Here is a 19,474-nt window from a genome sequence, read left to right on the forward strand (position 1 = left end):
ATGGTCGTGACTACTATTCATTTGCTACTGCCCAACAAGACGACAATTCAATTCGCCTACAAGCATAATATCAATCATGCCAAGGGGGATGGAGCCGGTTGAAGGACCAACGCAGCCGGGCGATAACCGATCGTGTGGACAGGAGCTTCAATGCCGCCCTAAATGCTATAGATAAGATGATAGAATTTAGGACAAAGGCCAAGACCTGTAATCTATGAGGTCATTCAGTCCTGAAAGGGAAACTGATAGTCAGTAGGAAGGTTTGAAAGGTGTAACAGGAGGAAAACCTCGCAATTGCACTAGGAAACAATTGTTAGAGAGGGTGGAAAGTCAAATTGAATATGAGCGGAGGTATAGTAAAAAGATATGAGAGAGGTTGCAGCTAAGGGCCTACAGTGCACCACGTGAGATGCACTGACAGCACACGTACCCTCCTACGGGATCTGGCTGCCATGAGGTCACACGGTTCCCTGCCAGAAGGTGTCATTCCCTAAACTATAAACAAACCATCATTCCCAAGTGTTATGCACAATCACATTATATTGCTCTTCACTCATTTATAGCTTTATGCTTCTTGAATTGGAAATGAAATATAGCATTTAGGCCAGTAGGTCAAACTTTAGCACCCACGAGGTCATTCAGAGGTGAAACGGATATTGACTGTCAGTAAGAAGGATTGAAAGATGTAACAGGAGGAAAACTTCGCAGTAGCATTATGAAACAATTTTTAGGGGAGGCTGGTAAGTAAGATGGAAGAAAGAGAATATGAGCGGAGGTACGGTGAAAGTAATGAAAAGGGTTGCAGTTGGGGGCCGAAGGATTTATACTCGATGTCATTCCTCGGCCTAAGCAATGTGTTGTCGCGCCTGACTTCCTCGCCCTAACTTCTGGTCTTTCCTCCTCGGTGCAAGCAATTCTTTATTGAGTCTGCCATCCTCAGCTCAAGCAATTCCTCAACTGCCCCGTATGTAGGTCATGACGTCAGTGCACCTCCCTTAGTACAGTGTGGGCATTACTTTAAGGTTCTTTGCAGCGTCCCTTCAGGTCTTTAGCTGCAACCTCTTTCCTTCTTTTCTCTACCTTCCTTCATAGTCTCCTTCTTCCATCTGACTTCATTTCTATCATCTTCAACAACTGTTTCCCAGTGCACCTGCAAGGTTTTCCTCATGTTACATTTTTCAAACCTCCTTATTATCAATTTCCTTTCCAGTACTTGAATAACCTCATAGGTCCCAGGGCTTGGCTTTTGGCCTAAATCTATACACCAATTCCAATTCCTCAACTCTTTCTTTCCCTTCCGGTTTTTCCCCTCAAAGAACGTTCAGTTACGATGAAGCTTACTCAGCAAATCTTTATACCACGACTCGTACAACGACGGCACCATTGGCGTAAAAACAGACTTAGCAGCATCCTGAGATGTCTTTGTAAAGAAAAGCACATCCTGGTAAGTCATCTCCATAATTTTAATGTAACTTTAGAACCTTGCCTGTTGAGAGTATTCGTATGGATACTAGTGAATTGCCATTTTCTTTGAGAAAGGAAGATGTTTTAAAAGGTAGTGGTTTTGGAGGTGCTATGATCGATAAGGATGAATAATGCGTTCCTAATATCTGATTTTGCCTCCATATATGGAGCAGAGTTGACGGCATTTTTTAAGGTTTTAGAACACCTATTAAATAGCACATGAAAAGGTTTAGTCATATACCACGACTGTGAATGCTCTGAATTCTCCAAAAGCTTTTAATAAATCCCACACTTTAGTCCAAAATGCTCGATAGAGCCGCTCTCACGCATTTCTTGGTGGAATTTTTTTTTTTTTTTTCGTTCCTCGTGTGGAATTCCGTGGTAACGAGGTAGCGAACAGCGAAGAGAAAAAGTCACTTTAGTCAGTTTATCAAAATGTGGACCTCTCTTTGATGTGAAAATATCAATTAGGGATGCAAGAAGCGGTTGTTCATTATCCCCCCCCCCCACCCCCCACCCCCCACCCCGCCCATCCCCCTCACACACACACACACACACCTCTACTTGCCAATACAAAAACTTCTAAAAAGCATTAGGGATCATTGTCTTCCCTCGCCTGGAAATTTAATATTATCCTAAATGTTGAAGTTATTTTAACTTGCTTCAAGATCTGGTATACCCGCCTGACTGCTGAGTATATTGTAGGTGGTGACTTGGCGCCAGTGTGCTGTGCTCATTGCTGATCACATTTTGGTCTAGTGTGCCTCTCCCGACGCCTCATCAGAAGCATCAACGGAAAATACGGCCTGAACCCGATATCTCTTCCTGAGATTTGGGTGACGATGTGTTACTTGAGCCTCTCTTGTGGTTTTTTTAATAGAACTTGGCATTTTAACAGCATTTGAATTATTTTATCTTTAGTTAATTTGTTTTGAAATGTATGAATGCGTGCGAATGCTATTTATACCTTTTATACATTTCTCTATTTGAGTTTATGATAATGGTAATTTTCTAAATAATGTAATTTCCACGTTGATATATAATGGTACTAAATGGGTTCCTCAGCCCCAGCGTCGGGTCAGATGGCCCAAATTTTGTGTATTCATTCATTCAAGTAGACTACCAAGAGAGAGCTCCAGCTGCTGCTAGAGCCATTTCTAAGATGTCTTTTATATAGTAACTACTTCTAAGATCTCCACTTTTATATAGTAATTTCATCCTATTAATTCAACCATTATTTGAGAAATCCGGCGAGAATGTTGAAACTAATAAAAACAAAATAAAAGAGCTCATGAGTGGTATATAATTCTTGGCTGTATGGAGAGACGCCCATAAGACGGGAGGCGCAAAGCTAAGTATTGTTATAACTGAAAATCAGAAAGTATAAAAATAACTATTAACTGGAATTCCATGGAGATTTCATCAATAATAGAATGTAGCTTCTTAGGAAATGTAACGTGATTCGAATAGCTAATGTACGTTCAACTTAATGTATTTTCGTGAATTCTGCTCGTCATTTCCGCATATTTTGCTCACCTCTTTTTAGGATTTCAGATGAACTGGTATCCTTCGTGAACATTCTTCAAAAAATGCGGGCACCGCAAGCACTACTATTACCAGACCTGCTATCTGCAGAAAGTGGAACAAAGACTCGCATATCAAGGATATTCGTGTCAACTGATATGCCACGATTTATCTACAAAATCGGGAAAAATAAAGATATGTAGAAATTTAACGGCAAACTATCATCCGCTTAGATAGCTGGGACAAAAGATCTTTTAGTAAGTAATCATTTTCCGCGTCGTTAACAAGGAACCAACAACAGCACCGCCCATCACATGATCTTCACGGCCTGGATATTATATCCATTTGAATGAACTGTAGTGTGTTTATCTCGCAGAATAGCAAGATTGATAAGGTCATTAACTCGTGCCAAAAGTCGAAACTAACTAAATACAAGCAGAACATTTAGAATGCAATGTATCGTTCTATATTATAAATTTCGCAGACTGCCAAAAATCTTTCCCTGTGTAGTTCAAATGACATTTTGTTCAGCGTTGCGGAGACGGAATAGATTAAAGTGTTTGGGAGAATCGTGTCGTTATAATAGCCGTAGAGATTTTGAATTTCCAGCCTTATAGCGTCTACTTAATCAAAATTACAAAGTTCAAGTCCGAAAATGGCATATGAAATATCGTGAATATATGATAAGTATACATTTTTTTCTCGTAAACACTACTGACAATTGAAACATAAATGAAATGAACCTTAATCGAATAAGTAGTACTTGCTTTTAGTTCCCAGCATGAAATGAGGAAGCTGGCTTGATATGAATGCACGTTTGACAATATCCTGTTAACTCATGGACGAAGAGTATATTTAAAAGAAAAAACTATACAGTAGAGAAATGAATTAATTAGACAACGCTCTTCAAATTTAATTTGACTTTTCAGTCTGCCACTTCGTATAGTTATGGCCTCCGTAGACTTACATGCGGTCGTAGATAATGTTTCTACGTGTAAAGGAACGGGAGATGGGTTGCTTAACAAAAGGATTAAGGCAAAGTTCCCGTTCATATTCCTGCAGGGTGTGTACATGGTGCTAATAAGCCATGGAAAACGACTGTGGCTACTGGAACCACTGAAGAATTCAACTACGAGAAACGATTCCGTCGTGGCTTCGCACTTGCACTGTGTTCAAACCAATCACGCATTCTCCAAGAGACACCAAATGTGCTATTGTTTATAGTTGGAGGCCATCGACATGGATGTAAATTCTTCAGAAATGCAGTTCGTTTGTTCTGACGCTCCTTCCATGAAACTACTACCTCGGTGCCTTTTATTTGGCAGGCCTTGTAGAGCACTGCAAGTTCTGGGAAAATCCGACTTAGGTTGGTTAATTTTTCTTATCTTATTCTTGGTCACGCGACTGGAAGCAGAAAATTCTTTGTCACAATATTCATCATAATAATTTCTCTAGGGGACATTTCTCATTAACCCCGTGGTTTTATTACAAACGCTAAACGTGAACATTGTTTTGTCTCAGTAGGTTTAACGCACTCTTGCGTTTGATGAACAGTTCAGCTGTCCTATTTAGCTGCACGGTCCTAACGGTCATTCCGTTGTTTAAAAAAGATTGATATACATTCACCTTCATTCTGATGACTTGCAGAACAACTAAATACTAGTCTTATCGTAGTTTTCAACCTGGGAAGTTATTTTTTTACTCAAGAAAGAACTCTGCAGGTTTGTTAGTTTTGAACTCGTGTTGACTGAGGAAGTTGTCAATTTGATGATGTGCCTGGTGTTGTTGACCTCGCTGTCTTTCTACGTGAGGTGTAAGTCTGTCAATGGCAAAGCAGAGAGAAACAATTTCGATGTGTAGTGACGTTTGGGCGTTGAAGTCATCTGACTTAACGGAAACTACGAAGATGAAAACGGATAAGGAATAGTTGTACATCAATAAGAAAATCGCTTATTGCAACTCTAGTCCGTCAAAAAAAAAAAAAAATTACTTCGCGTAGATTTACTCAGCAAATTGTTAACTCGAAAGCTATGATAGCCAGTCGCCTACAGAAATGGTTGTTGGGCAACATCGACAAGAAGACAAAAAACCCACTTTGCTTTACAAAAGTTAGTTATTTTTATTAGGTTATATCGCGATGTGGATGATTATCTTAACTAAAGGTCCTTAATAGAATCAAAATATATAGAGAACTAATGACTGCAATTTTCACAAAAGCAAGCTATAGGAGGCTGGCATTTTTTTGTCGTTCATTATTATTTTAAAAGGAAAAAATTGTTAGCCTACTCCGAATACTGAAAAGATCACTTTCTAACTTTGGGTTGTCAAATGGGGATCATTGTTTTCTGGATGGTTGATCTCCATTTTCCTTCCATCTACCCACGGTCTAGGTACTACATACTTACTACCTATATACCGAGCAAGGAGCGAAATCCCGCAATCAAACAAGCTACGTCATTCAGCGAAGGTCGGCTAGGTGGATTTGAACAAACGGACGCGATAGAACTGATAAAAATAGAGTCGAAACGTATTTTCTATGCAGATGAAAGAAAAGCCGAAGGAAATTTCACCCAAATGAGACATAATCTTTTGTGTTGAACGAACCATCCTTGGCGTTGTTATTTTAGGCTTACTCTACCTTTTAAATGTACACATGTCCGATTCTGCCTCTATAATTAATAAACATGCACTTGTAATTGACTAATGTGTAGAACATATGTTTGGTTTTGCAAACTGGAAATATTGGTTAACTTTATCAAATAGTTGAACGATGTCTGCCTACTTGATTGCTATACATTTATTTCAGGCTCCCACAAAAAAATGCATTTGCCAAGTTCATTTCCCAACAAAGTCTTGTTTTTTGTTTGATTGCCTGGAGCTCTTCTCGCTCTTCTTCTTGCTATAACAGGCACTATAAAACTGAACCAAAGAGATACTGGCCGTGTTATATTATCGAGTGATTGGACCAAAATAAACATCTATAGATATTAGACTGCCATGCTTGTCATTTTAAATGGTGAAATGACTGATTCAGAATAGTATTCCGTTTCCTTTCCTATTACCAATGCTTTTATGACAGCACTGAGGAAATAAATCATTATGCTTCTAGGAACTGAAAAATTTATAATAACGGAATATGGTGCGGAATATTTCACAAGCAGTTGCCAGCGCAGTTAACCTAAATTCTTTTGCAGAGCAAGAGGTGCTTGGAACGTGCTCTCCAAGGCCGTTCTTCCTCTCTCTCTATCTCTCTCTGCTCTCTCTCTCTCTCTCTATCTCTCTCTCCCTCCCTCTCTCTCCTGCAACAATATATCGTCGACGGATAGTAAGGTACTTGATGCCAGAGGCAGTGGCTGTTGCGATAATTTGTGATTTTGAGTGAGATAAAATGACGCTGGAGGATACAACAGCGATCGGTGGTGTAGCAAATTTCTTCTCTCTCTCTCTCTCTCTCTCTCTCTCTCTCTCTCTCTCAGGACTAAGTTTAATCGATGACTGATCGACAAACGCATTTCATGTCGTGAACTCAATATAATGAAAATGACGAAAAGCAAACTCATCGAAATCTATATTTGAAGAAACCGTCACAAAGATTGTAGGAAAAAGTGCTGTGGTTCCGTTATTGGTCACGACTTCTTGTGGTGAAGGTATACATTCACGTACGGCTTACAGGCAGCTGAGCAGAGTAGACAAATTCACTTTAAGAAGTTAACGATAAGCAAATACTGGAAAGGTCACGCCTCGTATTAAGAAGAATTGAATTGAAAGAACGACTGGAATACTAAAACGAGTGTTGCTGTATGCAGCTGAACATGAAAATACTTCCCATATTGTATGATGATGTATGGTTCGGTTACTGTTGAGCAGCAGGCCACATCGCAAGTTTCCAGTCAACGATCTGAATTTATGTTAAGTGATAAAATGATCGTGCTATTAGTTGAACTCGCTAGTCATAACATTCCAAGAACAATCAAATGCGGGATGGTAAACAAATGAAACTACAGATGGAGACATCGACAACAAATTAAAAGTGACGTAGTTATTGCAACATAGATTAGGGTCAGGCGACGCAAGAATTCTTCGGCTCATAGTGTCATTAGCTATAAATATATGACATAATGGAAAATTTGAAAAGAACATTCCCATCCACAGTAGCACTCTCGATAGAGTAATGAAAATTCTCTGTATTTTCCCTTGAAACATATAATATAAAGGTGATACCAGTTACTGTTCTTGTGTATTCTAACACCAAAAGGAGTCCAGTGGAAATATGGGTGACCTTTGCTTTCACGAATACAAAATTCATCATGCCTTGCTTTGGCGCAAACAATCGATGCATGCACACACACGCATTCATTACAATACGGGGGGGGGAGTTGTAAGTCATGTATTTTATAATAATTATTGTATAAAATCAATGAGCACAACTTTCACTTGAAGGGTCGTGCATTGCCTGCGTTCGAATACAGACTTTTCAAGTATTGTAGTAGGTTAACAAAACTCTGCGTACCTTATACCCAAGGTTTAACATTGAAAGAAAAGATATGGACTATTTTATGCTAGTCATTGGGATTTGAGGTGCATGTAAACATGTCTATAAAAATCAGCAAAGCTTTTAGGCAAGAGGGAAATTTGAATCAAATGCCTTCATAGGAATAATGGGAGGGACCGCGATCGGCAGGGATTTAATGAAGGAAAAATACTGAAGTCAGTTTTGCAAAGCCGTCTATACACTATGGTCACCAAAATATAAAGGTTTGGTTGATTTTTTTGCTTTAAAGAAATACAGACACCTTTAGCCTCTGTGAACAAAATTCTAGTCACTCACAGTAAATAAATATTAGAGCTATGAGTGTAATTTCCCGAGAATTATCGCATCAATGAGAACTTATGAAGAACCATCTTACCTTACAAAATGGTAATCAACAGCTTTTACGTATTTTTATGTACGTAAGACGAGAGAATAGTTCAAAGATGAAATACACGACAGCATTTGTAAAACATGAAGAAACGACACATCAAATGTGTTACCAATTATTAGCAAGTTCTTTTGAAGGTTGAATAAGAGGAGGTAAAAGGCAAAACTAAACAAAAACCTATGAGATTCACCACAATTGATTTACAAATTTTGACATCAGAAATTCAAATATTAACATACAGTGTTCGCCGATATTTTATTTGAAATGGACGCTAATGTGGAGATCTCCAAGACTGTATCACAACAAAATGTAACAAATGGATAAACTTCTCCAAATGAAGTTATGGTATTTTCAATTAAGAGTGTGAAAAAGTAAGGAGAGAAACAGATAAGTTTAGTGTTGTTTCTTATAAAAAGAGAAAGCTCGAGGCTCGCAGCAACATTCTAGTTTGACGACACTTCACAAATACATTTGCTGTACTGAATTCTGCTGACTAGCTTACACATTCATTTATGTCCTCCTCTCAAGTTAGAGATCATAGTCAAAGTTACTGCTATATAATACAAGAACAAAATGGACTTTCTAAAAGCTAATGCAAAGCTGTAAAATGCAAGTCATGTGGTAAACAACCTCTCTTGATTCAGGAAATACTCGTCCTGTTTCAAATGAACTTATGCACAAAAATTTCCATCAAGTTCACAAGCGAAAGGCATCACCTTACCAATAGTGCGTCAGTTACCTTTGCCTTGACAGTACTGTGCTTATTGGATGTTAAAACTTTCATTTCGCAGTGTTGAAACCACCCAGTCATCCATCTTTTCCCAAACATATCCAGCAACCTTCCGTACATTTCTTCCCATTTATACTTTTTCGACAAATCTTCAAAACTACAAGATTCTCTCTCTCTCTCTCTCTCTCTCTCTCTCTCTCTCTCTTCCTGTAAACTCTGTACTCTTAGCAATCTGATGACACAAGTGAAAAGGCCATTGTTAATATCCCGCCATCCAACAGAAAACAACAAGACGATTGTCAAAACCTCAAGGAAGGTTCATACGCAATACAGACACAGGGCCATTCTTTCTCAAAGGGATCCTACATCCTGGTGCTCCTCTTAGGGACATTCGTATTACTGTTACCACCTCGCCTGGCAAGGCTCATATAGCTTACTACCTCTTGCTCCTGCCTCTGTAGCTGTCCATCTGCGTTTGTAGTCTTGTGTTGACAGTTATCTTGTGTTTGGATGGTCATAGTCCTCAACTTGAAATTTTCATCTTTTTCCTTAAGAAGGTACTTGACTACTCATCATTAAGGACCTACATCAGTACGGTTTCACAGGTAGATGAAGGGACTGAACATTCTACTCAGTCTGCCTCAGAAATATCACATCGCTGTTATTGTCCTTATAGGGGGTTTTTATTCAACCAAACAGTACTTCAGGTCTCAAAACTTAGAAAAAGCGCTAGTTCGTATCGTAGATTTGGCTCTTAACACGGTATCTCACACGCCGGAAAGGAAAACCTGGTTCTGCGGCTGTTAGGCATAAGCACATGTCAATAAGATGATTTCTGTTCTGTTTGTCTTTAGCTGTTCTGGGGAGAAATAGAAGATTGTTCTTGTTTTTCTCTTCGTAAAGAAAGGTGCTGAGCTTCGGTTACGATTTGCTCGACGTCCGTTTTCCGTCGACATTGGTTTGACTATCGTCCAAGCTAGCTGCATAGCACAAAGATTTCTTTACTGATTCAAAGAAATGCCATTTTTGTGTAAGAGCCTCTAGTACATTTTATCTATTCATTTATATGTCTGTGACTCACTCATTTTCTGTAGTCTTTCATACTGAGATTCTGGTTTTCTGTCAATTTTTTCATTAAGAGTCGTCAATAGCTGGATGGAAGCGAAAGAAGTGAACTATTTGTAAAATAAAGCCACTTATTGGCATGCGTACATCGCTGCCGCAATATCTCCACCTTGCACAAAAAAACATGGATTTTCCCAGGTAATTTAAGTTAATTTCAGGAGCTAAATCAATGATACCAGAGTTGCTTATTTGTCTTAACAACTATATCAACTGTCTAAGTCATGACTTGAGCGACTTTGAAAAGCAATTGATTTCATTAGCTGAAGTGACGGACGACTGTTTTTACACACACATTTACACACACAAACGTGTATATATATATATATATATATATATATATATATATATATATATATATATATGTATATATATATATGTATATATATATTATGGATATATATATATATATATATAGATTATATTTATTATATTATATTAATAAGTGTATATATATATATTATAATTATATCTGATATCTATATATATATAATATATCTATATATATTATATATATATATATATATGCATTAAGCTTCAAATGTCCTTTAATATCTAATTCAGCTCTATCTCGTGACAACCTTTCGGTTTAAAGCACTTCACTGTATCTACGTCCTGATTTCTTGGCTCCGTGGTTCGCGTCCATGAGCCGACGAATTTCTTATCAACAAAAAAATTCCCCTTCGGTTAACATATATGAAAATATATTAATTGAGGTAGAGCGAATTAGATTTTAAAGGACATATGTAGCTTAATGAGTATACATGAATATATATATATATATATATATATATATATATATATATATATTATATTATATCATATATATATATATATATATATATATATATATATATATATATATATATATATATATATCTAATAAAAGGAGCCCATAAAAACACCAAAAAATATAGAGAGAAAAGTACTATATTTCAGAGACTGCTGTCTCCCTCTTCAGGTAGGTCCATCCACAGGCAAGCCAATTTAGGTCGCCCCCGCTGATAATCTTCCTTAATCTTCTTAAGTGTGTTGTTGAATGAAAACCTTGTCGATCGTATCTGAAATCCATGCTCCTTTTGAGATGTTCATTACCACCTTTTCTGTAAACTTTTCTCATTCATCTACCTGAAGAGGGAGACAGCAGTCTCTGAAATATAGTACTTTTTCTCTCTATATTTTGGTGTTTTTATGGGCTCCTTTTATTGGATGGAATTCTGTTGTTACAGAACATTTTTACCAGTCATATATATATATATATATATATATATATATATATATATATATATATATATATATATATATGACTGGTAAAAATGTTCTGTAACAACAGAATTCCATCCAATTAAAAGGACCCATAAAAACACCAAAATGAGAGAGAAAATAATATATTTCAGAGACGCTGTCTTCTCTTCAGGTAGATGACGAGAAAAGTTTACAGAAAAGGTGGTATTTATACCAAGAGATTCGTCCACAAGTAAGCCAATTAGGTCACCCCCGCTGATAATCTTCCTTTAATCTTCTTAAGCATTGGTTGAATGAACACTGCGTCGACGCTATCTGATATCCAATTCCCTTTTGAGATGTTCATACCTGCTTCTCTTTCATTAAGGCCGATTCCATCATTTGACTCTTGTACCGGCAGTTGCTGCTATAAATTACACGTGACATATTCCAGTTTATTCTATGGTTATGTTCATTTATATGGTTGAAAAATAGCCGAGTTCTGTTGTCCATACCTAACTGACCGTTTGTGTTGTATTAATCTCTGGGGAAGTGATTTACCTGTAAATCCGATGTAAGATTGGTCACAGTCCTGGCATGGGATCTCATATACCCCCAGAGTCTTTGGGAGATGTGTTTTGTTGGACGTTAATCAGGGGATTTGGCTAAGGTATTTGGGTAGGTAAATGCAAAAGGGTTGGATTTCCCCCAAGGGTGTGAGTTACTCTCTTAATCGTCTCCAGGTGGGGAATTTTTATTTTATTGTTGGGTGTGTCTCTGGTCTTGTCTTTAGGGGGTCGATAGAAAATTACGTTTGCTTTTTGAATTGCTTTCTCAATTATATGGTCAGGATACTTTAAAGATGAAAGTTCGCTTGTGAATTAGTTCAAATTCTTTTCCAGGAAATCTGGGAACATATTCGTAAGGCTCTTAAGAATAGGTTGCTAGCTACACCTATCTTGATAGTATTGTCATGATAGCTAAAGTAGTGAATATATGAAAGTGAGAACGTTGGTGGTTTTCTGTATATGGTAAATTTGTATTCTGTCGTGTCTGATTATTAAAACATCAAGAAAAGGAATTTTGTTGTCTGTTTCCCATTCAACTTTAAATTTGATGCTGGGCACTAATGCGTTTAATTTTGATAGGAATTCATTAAAATTACCCCAACTTATTATCCAAAGCGTTAGTATGTCATCCACGTATCTCATCCACAGCATGTTTTTTGGGTTTTATTGGCATTTATTACTGTAGTTTCAAAGTATTCCATGTACAGATTGGCTAAAATAGGACTTAAAGGACTACCATACTACAGATTTTTTGTTTGTAGAATGATTCCCCGAATGAAAATACGTTATTAGATGCACATATTCAACTAACTTTATTATTTTGTCAAGTGCCAAAGGGAAATGATCTGAATAGGGGATAATTTTTCCCTTAAAAACTGAAGAACGTCCTGTACTGGTACTTTAGTGAACAGGAGTCTACGTCAAGGCTTAAAAGTTTTATGTTGTGAAGTGGTATATGTGCTTCTCTGAATTTGTGACAAAAAATCTCCAGTCACATTAAACATTCGGAAGATTTTTGTCACAAATTCAGAGAAGCACATATACCACTTCACAACATAAAACTTTTAAGCCTTGACATAGATTCCCTGTTCACTAAAGTACCAGTACAGGACGTTCTTCAGTTTTTAAGGGAAAAATTATCCCCCACCCCCTATTCAGATCATTTCCCATTGGCGCTTGACAAAATAATAAAGCTAGTGAATTATGTGCATCTAATAACGTATTTTCATTCGGGGAATCATTCTACAAGCAAAAATTCGGGTGTAGTATGGGTAGTCCTTTAAGTCCTATTTTAGCCAATCTGTACATGGAATACTTTGAAAACACAGTAATAAATGCGGTAAAACCCAAAAACATGCTGTGGATGAGATACGTGGATGATTATCCTAACATTTTGGGGGATAATAGGTGGGGCAATTTCAATGAATTCCTCTCGAAATTAAACACATTAGTGCCCAGCATCAAATTTAAAGTTGAATGGGAAACAGACAACAAAATTCCTTTTCTTGATGTTTTAATAATCAGAGATACACAGAATACAAATTTACCATATACAGAAAAGATAGGTGTAGCTAGTAACTTGTTCTTAAGAGCATTACGAATTTGTTCCCCAGAATTCCTGGAAAAGAAATTTGAACTAATTCGCAAGCAAATTTTCGTCTTTAATACCTGACCATATAATTGAGAAAAGCCAATTCACAAAGCAAACGTAATTTTCTACCGACCCCCTAAAGACAAGATCAGAGAAACACCCAACAATAAAATAATAATTCCCAACCTGGACACGATTAAGAGAATACCAACCCCCTGGGAAATCGAACCCTTTTGTATTTACTTACCCAAACACCTTAGCCAAATCCCTGATTAACGTCCAACAAAAGACATCTCCAAAGGACTCTGGGGTATACGAAAATCCCATGCCAGGACTGTGACCAATCTTACATCGGATTTACAGTAATCCCTTCCCCAGAGATTAATACAACACAAACGGTCAGTTAGGTATGGACAACAGAACTCGGCTATTTTCAACCATATAAAAGGAACATAACCATAGAATAAACTGGAATTTGTCACGTGTAATTTATAGCAGCAACTGCCGGTACAAGAGTCAAATGATGGAATCGGCCTTAATAAAAGAGAGGCAGGTAATGAACATCTCAAAAGGAGCATGGATTTCGGACACGATCGACAACGTCTTCATTCAACCAACCCTTAAGAAGATTAAAGGAAGATTATCAGCGGGGGTGACTTAAAATGGCTTGTTTGTGGATGGACCTCTTGGTATAAATACCACCTTTTCTGTAAACTTTTCTCATTCATCTACCTGAAGAGGGAGACAGCAGTCTCTGAAATATAGTACTTTTTCTCTATATTTTGGTGTTTTTTTATGGGCTCCTTTTATTAGATATATATATATATATATATATATATATATATATATATATATATATAAATAATCTATGTGTGTGTGATATATATGTATACTATATATAAGTATATACATATGAGTCTTTGGTCACATACACTTTGAATATAGATATTATTCATATGTTATTACTTTGGATGTAAGTTATTACAAAGTATACTGTATTCGGTATCAAATGATACATATACTACATATATTTGTGTTCTAATATCGGATATAGCTTACCTTTGAATAGCTTACATCCAAAGGAATAGAATATAAGTACATCTGGGTTTAACAGGATTCGAACCTTTGCCTTTTGGGTTTGGTTTAGAGTCAACGGGGATTTATCCATCCGGCTTGATAACTGAAATGATGTCCCTAACTTTTAATCAAATCACTTTATTCGTAAAACTTTAATATTTACTGAATGGTTATGTTCCTTCAATTAAATTAATTTCGAACGAGGAACAGAAAATCGGTTACCTTTTCTTGGCTTATTTGTTCATCAGGACAGATTCTTTAAATTTGTTGTCTATAGAAAGAACATAACTTTTCGTTTTTCTTTGCATACATGAAGTAAAGTTAAAAGTACCATAAATGGTTAAACTAATTTTTTTTCCGTGCATACATTTTTTATTTTTTGATTCAGCGTTTTCGAAATCTATGCTACCCTATTTGTGAAAGTGTCTTACCAAAGCAAGAACGCTGTACTTTACTGGCTGCCTTCCCGTCAACCTCGATACAAAGCTTCCATTCAACAAAGAGTTTACCAAGATTTTACACTTTGTAAAAGAGAATAAGCATGGATTATTATTATTATTATTATTATTATTATTATTATTATTATTATTATTATTATTGTTGTTGTTGTTATTGTTGTTGTTCAGAAGATGAAACCGTTTTATATTTGGGTATGGCCGCCGATGGGAAAGAGAAGAAGGGAAGCTATTGCAGCACGTAGTACAAGGAATAATTTACTTTGCATAACCGACACTCATGGGAGAAAAGACCTGCTACCGATTTTAATAATGGCAGTTATTTATTCATTATTAGTATATAAATGCTTTGACAGTTCTGGATAGTAAATAATCGAAGGTGTAATTTCCTTAAACAAGATGTTAGCCAGTTATACAGGAATCTATGAAAACGACTCTTCATCACCAACCGCACCGGTTGGACGTGTCAGGATGGGAAAGCAGGTTTGCAGCTGACCTTCATCTGATTCTTTGTACTATTTTGTTTTGACTGACACGGCTTCAAGGATACCATAGGAGACGCTGAAATGGACTTAAAATTATCAAATGGTGATGCGGATGAAGTTAATAGAGCTCCTTTTATTGAAATAAAAAAGAGAGAGCAAAGAATCGGAAAAAACTAAAACTGGACTCCGCCCAAGGAGAGGTAGTTGAGAGAAGCGCTATTAGTTATGGTGGAAATTCATTACTCTATAAGAGGCAGAGGATAAGTAATGATGAACGTGTATTGGATAATCCCCAAGCGAATTCGGAAGTGGATCCTGTTTCTGGCCATCGAAAACTCTTGTATTTTCCCTATTTACCTGACATGGATTATCACAACAAAATGCAGTGGACGGTAAGCTTTATAAATGTCTTGAGTTTGACGTTTTATGTAAGGAAGCCATATATAACTGCCAAAGGTGATCGATCAGTTGACTATTTAACAAATGTCTGTTTTGAGAACGTTTTAATAGATTAGATAAGCCAGTGGTCTTCAACCTTTTTAATGTCGTCCACCCCTAGTGGTGATTAAGTAGAAGCTGCCCACCCCCCACCCCGAAAGTGTCTCATTAAAATCTCACGATTTTAATATCTAAAATCTGTTTCATATCTCATTTCTATGAGTATGTAAACAGAAAAAGCAGTTTCTCTTATTTTTAGTTTAACTTTTACATATTCATACATACTTATTTACCACCTCTTTCTCAAACTAAGAAGCACAAAATACACAAGATAACATTAAGCATGCCATTTAGACGCATTTTCCTTCACTTAAGTAAAATTGCAGACAATGTTTGCTATATTTGGTACGGTATCAATAAATAAAACAAATAGTTATATATCCTTGGCTGTTGTTGCATTGTCTATTAGGTTGAATCGAGGTGTCAGACGATTTTCAAGTGCAACTCGCATGAGAGGATCCAAGTTCAGGATTGCATTCCTTTTCTTTGTCTTCACCAAAACTAAACTAGAGAACCATAGCTCACACAAATATGATGTTGGCATCTGTACAAATATGGCTATTGCCTGCTCAGCTAGATCCTTGTACTCTGGAATATCAAGCAGGGTAACCCAGAAATCCATGGGATGGCTAAATGTCTTGAAAACTGCTCTTTGTGAATAATCCGCTCGAAGCTCCAAAAGACCATCACAATGATCAGTTTCCTTCATCTGTGAAGGGATTAAGCATCCACATGTTGGAGGTCAGTTGGTCATTCTCACTGTCTGGGAACTAATAAAGTACGGCGTCTGACAACTAAGTGTGACATTTACCTCCCCAGTGTCTGCTCTGTTGGCCTGCATACCATGTTCCCAGCCACATTCTCTCATAAATGAGTCAAATAATTCAAAATCAGAAAAGCACCTCTTTTCTATATTGCTTTTCCATTTTTTCACCTTCAGTTTAAATGCATTTATTTTCCCTATACTTGCGAGTAGGGCGAGGTGGCAACCTCGATGTTGCAATAGGTAAAAATGTATTTGTATGTATTTTAAGAAATATAGGAGAGAGAGAGGAGAGAGAGAGAGAGAGAGAGAGAGAGAGAGAGAGAGAGAGAGAGAGAGAGAGTCTTGTATGTTATACATGCACGTGCAGGTGAGGATCTCGTCCACCCAGTAGTCCACCCCTCCCCTACAGTCGCCCACCCCTCACTTAATCTCGTCCACTATAAGGTGGACTGTCCACCCAGGTTGAATAGCACTGAGATAAACCAAGGGATGACGAAAAATACACCAAGGGGATTGTCTAGATCCAGAAGAAGATCGAACAGTTGGGATCAAGAGACTTGAGGAATGCAACTACTGTAGGTCCGCAGTCGTAAAAAAGGCAGCTAAAAGACAGCTTTTCAGTAGACTAGGCCCACCGCAGTAATTGAACTCTGCCTTGCAGTCTGTCTTTTTTAGAAAAGGCTAGGCCCACCGCCAGTAATTGTAATGCTGCCTTGCAGTCTGCCTTTTTTAGAAAAGGCTAGGCCCACTGCCATAAGTGGGGAACTGCTGCCTTGCTGTCTGCCTTTTTAGTCTGTATAGTAAGCTAGGCCCACCTGCCAGTAATTGTAATGCCCTTTTGCATTGCAGTCCCGTCTAAGTAAGCTAGACACTGCCAGTAATTAAGACAGTGCTGCTGCTGTCCTTGCGTGTAGTAAAAGGCTAGCCCACTGCCAGTAATTGTGGGAACTGCCAGTAATTGTGGTAATTCTCTGCCTTGCAGTCTGCTAGTAGTATGGGGCTAGTAAAACACCCACTGCCAGTAATTGTGGGAACTGCTGCCTTGCAGTCTGTCTTTTTAGTAAAGGCTAGCCCAGCCAGTAATTGTGGGAACTGCTGCCTTGCAGTCTGTCTTTTAGTAAAATGCTAGGCCCACTGCCAGTAATTGTGGGAACTGCTGCCTTGCAGTCTGTCTTTAGTAAAGGCTAGGCCCACTGCCAGTAATTGTGGGAACTGCTGCCTTTGCAGTCTCAGTCGCCTAGTAAAAGGCTAGCCCACTTTTTCGCCAGTAATTGTGGAACTGCTGCCTTGCAGTCTGTCTTTTAGTAAAAAGCTAGGCCCACTGCCAGTAATTGTGGGAACTGCTGCCTTGCAGTCTGCCTTTTTAGTAAAAGGCTAGGCCACTGCCAGTAATTGTGGGAACTGCTGCCTTGCAGTCTCCTTTTGGTATTATTACAGTTTCAACCATTATGGGAAATCTATTATATTGATATTTTCGCCCGAGTAAAGCACGTGATAACAAAACACTTCTTCTCAATACATTATTGTCGCTAATGCATACTTACAGAGAAAAAAAAGATTAAGTTTTTACCTCGAAATTTTTCTAAGTCGGGAGAGGTGTTTCCTCTACGGTAATGTTTACTTTTAATGAGCCCTCTAACTTACTTTCTTACGCAAACAAAAGCAGTTCCAGTTACTCATTATTGGCTGAGAGGTGACATCGTTATGACGTCATGGGTTTCATAACCATTACGAATGACTTGAGTCGAAAACTAAGTTTCACTAGCATTTCAGCGGAGTAATAAAGTTTCCTGTCTAGTGTCCACTGGTATCCTTGTTTGACTGAATACTCGAATAATGAAGCAAAAACGGCATTTGTCTTCCTGTACCTATGGCAGAGGTAGTGGCTGCCCTTCTGGCATTAATTTTGACAGACCTTCGATTTCCTACCGATTGTTTTGCAGTGCAATGTGGTCGTCGGGTACCTGGCCACTTCCTACTTTAAGTTGCATGTCAGGGAACCTTGCAACGGCTTCACGTTTTCCCTCAAAGCAGCAGCACATTTTTATCAACCAACAGTTTAAGGTAAGCTTCATTAATTTATAGAGTATATTATAATGGTGGTAGTATAACGATGTATACAGCAGTACCATCACTTTGGATTTGGTTTGATGGATGTTAGGTGTGGCCTTAGGGGGGGTCGCAGGGGGGGGAGCCCCCCCGCTAGGCCTAGGTAGGGGTACAGGGCCCTAGGTAAGGTTAGGTGGTTGTATTAGGTTCGGTAGTGCCCCGAAAATCACTGTGGCCTTAAGGGGGGTCGCAGGGGGTCGGAGCCCCCCCCCCCCGCTAGGCCTAGGTAGGGGTACAGGGCCCGGCCCTAGGTATGGTAGGTGGGTGTAATTAGGTTCGGTAGTGCCCCGAAAATCACTTTTCCTCCTCCTCCCCCCACCAAAAACCCCGTTCCCTTGGTTTCCCCGTTTCCCCACTGGGATCCCCTATAATTGAAGTAGTAGTAGGTTATGCTTAGATTTTGTGTGTAAGAGTAACTCTGTTCTTTTTTATTCATTTCCTCATGTTTTCTATGCGATGTGCAACACCAATCTGGTCGTTTTTTTGCCGTTTTTTCGTCGTTAATACTTGAAAAACGGGCGTGCGGCCTTCTCCTGGACCATTTACCTTTTTCTGGAAAAAAAAACTTTTTTTTTTAACTCCTATTACATAGTAAATCTCTAAATCGGATGGTTCGCAGTCAAAATAAATGTTAAATCCGTTGGAACTACATTATTTCTGATGCAACAAATATATTTTATTCCAGTTTTCCCATAATGGTTGAAACTGTAATTTTACCGCCTTTTTAGTAAAAGGCTAGGCCCACTGCAGTAATTGGGTGGGAACTGCTGCCTTGCAGTCTGCCTTTTTAGTAAAAGGCTAGGCCCACTGCCAGTAATTGTGGGAACTGCTGCCTTGCAGTCTTACTTTTTAATAAAATGCTATGCCCACTGCCAATAACTGTGGAAACTGCTCTGCCTTGCAGGTGGACTTTTTAGTGCACAAAGGCGAGGTCCACCGCC

Source organism: Macrobrachium nipponense, chromosome 28, assembly GCF_015104395.2.
Source record: "Macrobrachium nipponense isolate FS-2020 chromosome 28, ASM1510439v2, whole genome shotgun sequence".
NCBI lineage: Eukaryota > Metazoa > Arthropoda > Malacostraca > Decapoda > Palaemonidae > Macrobrachium > Macrobrachium nipponense.